We start from the raw sequence: 8,654 nt of genomic DNA, 5'->3' as shown, positions 1-8,654 counted from the left end.
AGTTTGCACCAGTTCAGTAGAACCGGAACCTAATTTTAGGTCTAGTTCAGCCAATGGGTTGTTGGCGGGGGCAGGGCCTGTGGCCATGTCAGCAGCCACATCTCAGCTTGGTTCCATGGAGGACTGGTTGTTGATTTATTTGAATCCCACCACTGTCTCATGCCCATTAGATTAGCTGTTAACAAATACAGAAAATGACAAATGCTGGAGGGGCTGTTGGAAAACAGGAAGATTAATACACTATTGATGGTGTGTGTATTGTTTCAAGCATTTAGGAAGGCAACTTGGAACCAATAAGAATAAAAATAGCCAGCATTTACAGAGCACCCGCCATATTGTCACATTTGATCCTCACAAAAAGCCCTGGGAGGGGTGATAGGTACTTTTATTACCCCCACTTTACAGAAGAGGAAACTGAAGCAAAAAGAGGTTTAGTCACTTGCCAAGGGTCACACAACTGGTAATTGAGGTCACATTTGAACTCCTGTCTTGCTGACTCCAGACCCAGCACTCTAGCTAGTTGAAGCACGTATGACACAAAAGCTATTAAACTGTGCATACCCTTTGACTTTATGATACTGCTACTAGGTCTGTACCCCAAAGAGATCAAAGAAAAAGGAGAAGGACCCATATGAGGAAAAATATTGATAGCAGTACTTTTTGTGGTGTCAAAGAATTGAAAACTAAGGAGTGCCACTTTTGGGGAATGGCTAAGCAAGTTATCAAATATGAACATGATGGAATATTATTGGGCCATATGAAATGATGAGCAAGATGGCTTTAGAAAAACTGGGAAGACTTGTATAAACTGATGCAAAGTGAAGTGAGCAGAACCAGGAGGTCATTGTACACAGTAACAGCAGACAATCAACTGCCAAAGACTTATCTACTCTGATCAATACAGTGATCAAAGACAATTCCAAAGGAGCCATGATAAAAAAATGCTCTTCACCTTCAAAGAGAGAACTGATGAATTCTGAGTGCAATTGAAACATACTTTTTTACTTTTCCTTTTTTTTAACGTGGATAATATGGAAATGTTTTGCATGACATCTCATATATATCATATTGCTTGTTTTATCAATGGGTAGGGAAAGGGCTGGAGGGAGGGAAAGAATTTGGAACTTAAAATGTAAAACAAAAGAATGTTAAAAATAAATATATTTTTAATAAAAAGAAATGATGAAGCAAATGGTTTCAGAGAAGCCTGGGGAAACTCACATGAGCAGATACAAAGTGAAGCGAGTGGAACAATTCATACTGTAACAATAATATTGCGAAGATGAGCAACTTTAAAGGACTTTGGAACTCTAATTGACAAAATGACCAACCACAATTCCAGAGTGCTCATCTCAGAACATGCTCTCCACTTCAGATATAGAGAATGGAAGACTCAGACAGCAGACTGAAGCATTTTTTTTAACATGGCTAATGAACTAATTTTACTTGACTATCCATATTTGTAATGGGTTTTATTTTTATTTTTTTGCTTTTTCAATGAGTGCAGAAATGGAAGGGGGATGGAGGGAATTTGAAAGTGAAAATAAGATTGAATTTACAAAAGGAAGAAAGGAAAGGTACCAATAGAAAAATTCTATTAAAGAGGGTAGAAGGAAGGATAGAAAAAAGCATTTGTTCAGTACCTACTATGTACTGAGCGCTATATTAAAATACTCTAAAAACATTGTCTTATTTGATCCTCATAACAACCCTGTGAGATAGGTGCTATTATTTTCCCATTTTACAGGTGAGGGAGAGGAAATAACCTGTATTACAAAGAGATGTTAAATGACTTGTCCAGGGTCACACAGCTAGTAAGTGTCAGACACTTTGAACTTGGATCTACCTAACTCTAGGTCCAGCACTCTACCCATTTCTCCACCTAGGGGTCTGTAGCATGGCAAGTGTAGCCTAGAAGAGTGCTGACTTCAAAGTTGGGAAGATGATATTTATTAGATTTGTGACACTCTGTAAATCACTTGTCCTCTCTAAACCTAGGTTTCCTTATCTCTAAAATGAGGTGGTTGCACTTGATGAGTTCTAAGGCCCTGATCAATTCTAAATCAGTAATTCTTTATGATATTAAAGAAATATTTATTGACTATTATATGCCAGGCCCTTTGCTAGGTGCTGAGGTAACAAAAACAAATCCTGACCTTCAAGGACTTTACTTTCTACCGGTAGAAGCTCTCAGAGAAGCATGTATAATACCTCTTCCTACAGATTGTTGTTGGGGTTTTCTTGGCAAAGATACTAGAGTGGTTTGCCATTTCCTTCTCCAGCTCATTTTATAGAAGAAACTGAGACAAATAGGGTCAAGTGACTTGCCCGGGGTCATATAGCTAGTGTCTAAAATCACATTTGAACTAGGGTCTTCCTGACTCCAGGCCTGGCACTCTATCCGTTGTGGCTTCTAACTATCTTTTCCTATAAATGAATAATCTTCATAGAATCTAATCTGGGAAAAACCTTAAAAAGCATTCTGTCTAGCCCTACCTTTTTGCAGATGACAAAACAGATTAGGAAACATGAAATTACCTGCCCAAGCTCACACAAGTATTCACGAGTAACGGTAGATTAAAACCTAGGTTTTTTCTAACATTGAATCCAGGGCTCAGTCCAGGTATATGAAATATATTTTGGGTTGGCATGGGGTATGGTGATATCAGTGTCTACTCGGTAACCCTATCTTCAGTACTTCTAAAGATCTGAGATTTTAGGCTGCGGGCACACAACACAGCACTTCCACAATTACTGGTCTTCATGCAAAATTGGGGTGATATTCCCCTAGGAGCTACTTCAAAGCCCTAAAGAAATAAGAGCTATATTTAAAAAGTTCTGACAGAATAGTAGGATTTGAAACTATAAGTGAGTTATGTGTTATATTGAGAATGATGTAAAAGTGTTAGGATCTTTGGAGGAAGAGCTTAAGAAAGTAATAATTCTTTTGAAATAATGAAGAGGTTGGAGAGCCTGGCAGTCAGATCGTTACTATACTTTAAAAAACTCAACTCTACAGAATAGCAGAGGCGTGACTCAGTTAATCAACGTTTAGTATTGTGAACCCCACGAATCCCATGAACCCCAATTTGAAAGTTTGTTCTAAGAAATAGACAAACAAAATTAGGGTGTGTGTGTCCATGGTTTAGTTTATTTCAAGCTAGCTTGACATGCATTGCATGAGAATTACAGTGCAAAACCCTGCCCCTCCCAGTGGGGAGTGGTTCAGAACTGACTTGATTTGGGATTTGGGGGTACAGGTTATAAGCCCTTTGAAGACTAGGTGTTCCCAAGGGATGATAATCAACTCTGGTTGGTCAACATGCTGGGAGGTGGGCTATATTAAAATGAGTTCTTGAGTACATGATCCTTGAGTACTTAATCCTGATCAAAGAGACATCAATTTCCATATCACCAGTCTTAACAATAGGGAGGAAAAAACCTTTTCCCAGACCAGTCTGTGCAACATAATGAGCATGAATAGCCCCATTTAGATTAAGTCTTAAAGTCCTTTGAAAGAATGACTTAACTCTGAAAGAACAGGGGATGAGGAAGCCAAGAAAATGATTACTAAGAAAAATCATTTTTCACAGTATATATATAAATATACACACACACACATATATCTAATATATGCACACATATACATACATATATACATATATAATATACACACATAAATATATGTGAATATATGCACACACATATATGTACATACATACTTATACATATTCATGTATATACACATACATATTCATATATATATAAACAAAAACCAAGCCCTTAATTTGCCCATGAGCTCATTATAATTTAACAATTGGATTTGCCAGTGAAGCAAGCTAATATGATCTTAAACTATGTTAACAGCCAGGAGGGAGGTGGATATAAGTTCTATTGTTTTCTGAAGTACTCAGACTACATTGACAACGTAACGCATGCTCCTGGGTATTGCATTTCAGGAGACATGTTGACAAACTAGAATGTGTCTTGGGCGGGGCATCTTGAGTGATGAGTAGATGAGAGAAGATGCTATATAAAGATTGGTTGAACTAATCCATCAATGACTCAAGAAGCACTGTGTGCCAGGCACTGAAGGGAATGGGTGATACTTTGTCTGGAAGAGGGCACATTTGGGTGGGGTGGGGCAGGGAAACCACAGCAGGCTTTGAATATGTAAAATTCTACCCTAAGGTTGAGGATTTCACTTGTACTGCTTGACACCAGTTAGAGAGTGATAGATTTGGGCTCAATATGAAGAACAACTTTCACATAATTAGAAAATCCCAAAATAAAATAGATTGCTTGATGAGCTAGGATGACAGTATAGCTCCCCCAACTTTCACTTGCTTTCATCAGCTGGGCCCACCGAGAGGGGCTTCTATTCTACTCCCACTCTCCTCAGCATTCTAGGAATAACCCTGAGGGACTGAGTTTCTAGAACTGTCACTCACAAGCCCCTATCAGGGTGCTCACTATTGATAGTAAGCAAAAGTATTTTAGGAAAGGTATTGATTGACTAAGATGTTATAGCAAGAAGAGTTGGCACAAAATCATTCTCTCCCTTCCAAACCAGGGGAACGATCTTATCTTGCATACATGTTCCCTAGGGGAGTGGGTTCATATTTGTAATGCAATGGTAATGAAGCATACATATTGAGAACACATGTGGCAAAGGGGTACCTCTTACCTCCTAGTCCTAGAAGCATTTTTTCTCCCTTTTTGACATCCTTAGGAAGTTGGAGGCTGGACTTGGTGTCAGTGATAGATGAGCCTCTCGTCTGGGCTGGCTTCTTGAAGGGCATGACATCTGCTATATGGGTCAGTTTGCTGCTGAGCTGCACCATTCAGTTGGTGCCCTGCAATCTGCACTGTGCTGCCTGGACACATTTAACTCAGAATATTTGTTTATCAATGATCAGAAAAAAATAAGTACCAAGTCGGAGGCTACCATGTGCTCAGAGCCTCCTGATGGATGAGAGACAGCCACCCTTCTCCTTCTGCACCCTAAAAAGATTAGTCCTAGGATCTGTCACCTTCCAGACAGGAGAACAGAGATCAGAGCTAGAAGTGTAGCCTCTCCTTTCCTTTGGAAACCTCTCTTTCTTCCACTTAGGCAACAAGATGGCACAGTGGATAAAACTCTGGACTGGGAATCAGGAAGACCTGAATTTAAATCCTGCCTCAGACACTTACTAATTGTGTGAGCTTGGGTGAATAAGTAGGTAATGCTTAGCTCCAGTTTCCTCATCTTTAAAATGAGAGAGCTGAACTTACTGGCCACTAAGGTATTTCAAAAACCTTCACTGCTTGTGGTTGGATGTGTTGTCTTCTATGGCTTCAGTTTCTCCAATAACATGACCAATGGAAGTGGCAGGAAGAGTGGGAGGGGGGGAGAGTGGGGGGGGGAGAGAAAAGGGGGTGTTTGAGGAAACTCTCCCCCCCAACTCCTCTCAAGAGGGGTAAAGTGATTTCTAAACCTGGAGAACTTCAGTGCTAGAATCGTTTTCCAGTTATCTTAGTCTACTGCCAGACTAATATCTATCTAATCATCCATCTTCTCTCTAGCTGTCTTCAAACACGCGCACACACACACACACACACACACACACACACACAGTGTGTATATGTGTACATTTTTATAGAAAGCCCCCAAAAGCTTGTTCTTCTTAACTAGTCATAAGATGCGTACTGTGTGGTGTCATTTACCTTTCATCCAATGACCAAAAGTCCCATGATCCTTTCAAGTTGATTAAAAACATGTCACATTTTGATGGGACTATAGGAAAATTCATTAATACTAAATTTGCTCTGTTGATAGGTTGATTATTTGGGATGGGACTAGAACCCCTCTCTCAACATCTGTCGCTGGAGGTATCATAGTAAGGCTGGATGACCACTTGTCTGGAACATTGCAGAGATTTATGAGGTGGACTTGAAGGTCTTTTTTAGCTCTAGATTCTAAGATGCTGGTCAAGAGACAATCATCAACCAATTAATCAACACTGCCAACGTTCAATCAACCTACATTCACTGCCTTAGCTGAATGTGAAGTATTCACAAAAAAAAAGATCATTGACCTCTTCTCTCAAGAAATTTACGTTTTATTAGGGGAGATGAAGTTAAAAAAAAAGCATGTACAAATTATGTACAAAATGAATATCCAGTAATTTGTGGGGGAGGGCATTCAAAGTTGAGGATAGTCAGGAAAGGCTTCATGTAAAAGGTTTTGCTTGAACTGAGTTTCAAAGGAAACATGAGACTCCAAGAGGCAGAGATAAGGAGAGAGAACATTACACACATGGGAAACAGCCTGTGCAAACACATGCTGATGGGAGATGAATTATCAATCACCAGGAACAGAAAGAAAGCTAGTTCAGCTATACTGCAGAGTCCAAGAAGGGCAGAGATGTATAACAAAATAGTTTCTAAAGTGTAGAAAAGTATGTTGGGGCCAAGTTGTAAAGGTCTTTAAAAGCCAAACAGAAGAGTTTGTACTTAACCGTGGAAGCAATGGGGAGCCATTGGGGGTTATTGAGCAGGATAGTGAAACCATCAGAAGGGAAACCGTTTTTGCTGCTGTGTGGAGAATAGATTGGAATAAGGAGAGTTGAAGTTGGGAGGACCTTTAGTGGGCCATTGGAATCATCCAGGCAAGAGGTAATAAGGGTCTGATCTAAGGTGGTGACTGTAAAATTGAAGAGAAGGGGACATTTGGAAATGATGTCATGAAGGCAGAAACAAGAAGTTCAATTGAATATATTGGGTAAGGGGGAGTGAGGAGTCAAGGCTAACTAAGGTTGTGGACCCCTTTTTTATGAAACAGTGATATTTAAAAGAAAGAAAGCTTGTGTTGGGGTGGGGTGTGGAGAAAAGGTGAGGAGTTCTGCTTTAGCTAATCCCTACCTTTCAGTTCAATTGTTTGAACTGAAAAATTCGAAGATCTTGGTCATCAGTTAACTACTGTTCACTTTCCAACTAGCACTCCCTGAGACTCAACAATTGCTTAACCTCAGGACTCAGGGAGTTGTCCATATCTACAAATATTTCTCATGAGAGTCAAGGGAATTCAGCTGCTGAGTTATGCCCACAGAGCCCACATTTAATGTGGCTGTCTGCTGAAAGCACAAGCGGATGTCACTTTCGTCCCCAGGTCAGCTGTTATATCTTTCTGTGCACTACTGTGTTGTGTTTCTCCTTTCAAACCAACATGTGCAAAATACTCGGGGTAGAAAATTATTTGTTGCTCAAGAGATCAACATCCAGTTTAAGCAAGGAATTTTATTCCATATTTTGATTATTCTGTCTTCACACAATTCTATTCTGGTGTTTTGTTTGCTTTGCCCAGATGGTAAATGCGCCATTAAGTTTATCCAGCCTGAATTAATTATCTTTTTATAGTAAAAGAAAATCCTCTCCTTTTGACAAGTAAGATGTTTATGTCGTATTTATGAATAAATAAAGGCAGCTGTTATACACAGCTTTATTAATAGCACTGCCTCTAAACAACTCATCTGGAAAGAAATATACTCTCTTCAATGCAATGCAGGCTCTTGGTGAGCTCAAGTTTATTAAAGAGTAAACACCGCAAGCCTATTATCCAAATTGCAGCAAAAGAAGGACCATAATATCTTCTCTGGGAAGCACCCCTCTGGTTAGAGTCCTTAGCATCGGGTACTTCTCATATAAACAAAGCGTGTCTTTTGGGTTTGTTGCCATTGGGATTTTAAGGTCTAGCTTCAAATAAGACACTGGAGACTGGAGGGCTGTACCTCCTCACATCAGTGGAGTTAGCAAGCAGCAACAACTGAAGAGTGTCCTCTGAACAGTAGGACTACCATCAACATTCTCCCTATCTGCCATAGGGTTTTTTTTTTTTATCTAAGGAATCATGTTGGAATGGGCCTGGGGCAACCTGGCTAGAGAGGAGTCTTATAAGGAAAAGTCACAGATCCCTTGGCCCTCAAAAAACATCCAACGAGAAGGAATTTCAGGCTCTCAATGAGACATTCTGAAGCAGGACAGGGTTAGGCCCTCAGCCGCACAAACGAATCATGAGCTCTTGGGAAGCTTTGAAATCTAGTGACAGGCCTGCCTTGAGGCTGGTCTTAGAAACCCATAAAGTCACAACAATGAACACAACACTCTCAAAGGGTTCACCTCAAGTCTCTGTTGTCTTGTATTCATTCAATTGGCATCTTGCCATGGAAGAGGCAAAAAGCTCAGTTCATAAAGTCTTTATTATTTGCATAGTTCTTCTTAATAGGATATACAGGAAAATTGCTGGAGTTAGATGATAATTGATAACAGCTCTTGAGGGTTTACAAAACACCTTGCATATGTTATTTCATTTGATCCTCCAAAACTGCTCTTACTGACCCATTTTTACAGATTAGGAAACTGAGGCTGAGAGATCAATTGATATGGCGGAGATGACACAGCTAGTAAGTGTATGAGGAAGGATTCAAACTAAGCCCTCTTTGCCTCTGACTTCATCAATCTGCCCACTACATTTACATATGCCAGCATGATATAATGGGTATAATTCTGGGGCCTGAAGGCAGGAACACTTGGGTTCAAATTTCGCTTCTGACAAGGCAGGGCTTAATCACAGGCAAGTAATTTAATCTTTCTGTACCTCTGGCCCCTAAGACATC

The sequence above is a fragment of the Trichosurus vulpecula genome, chromosome 6, assembly GCF_011100635.1.
Source record: "Trichosurus vulpecula isolate mTriVul1 chromosome 6, mTriVul1.pri, whole genome shotgun sequence".
NCBI lineage: Eukaryota > Metazoa > Chordata > Mammalia > Diprotodontia > Phalangeridae > Trichosurus > Trichosurus vulpecula.
This window is presented reverse-complemented; position numbering follows the sequence as displayed.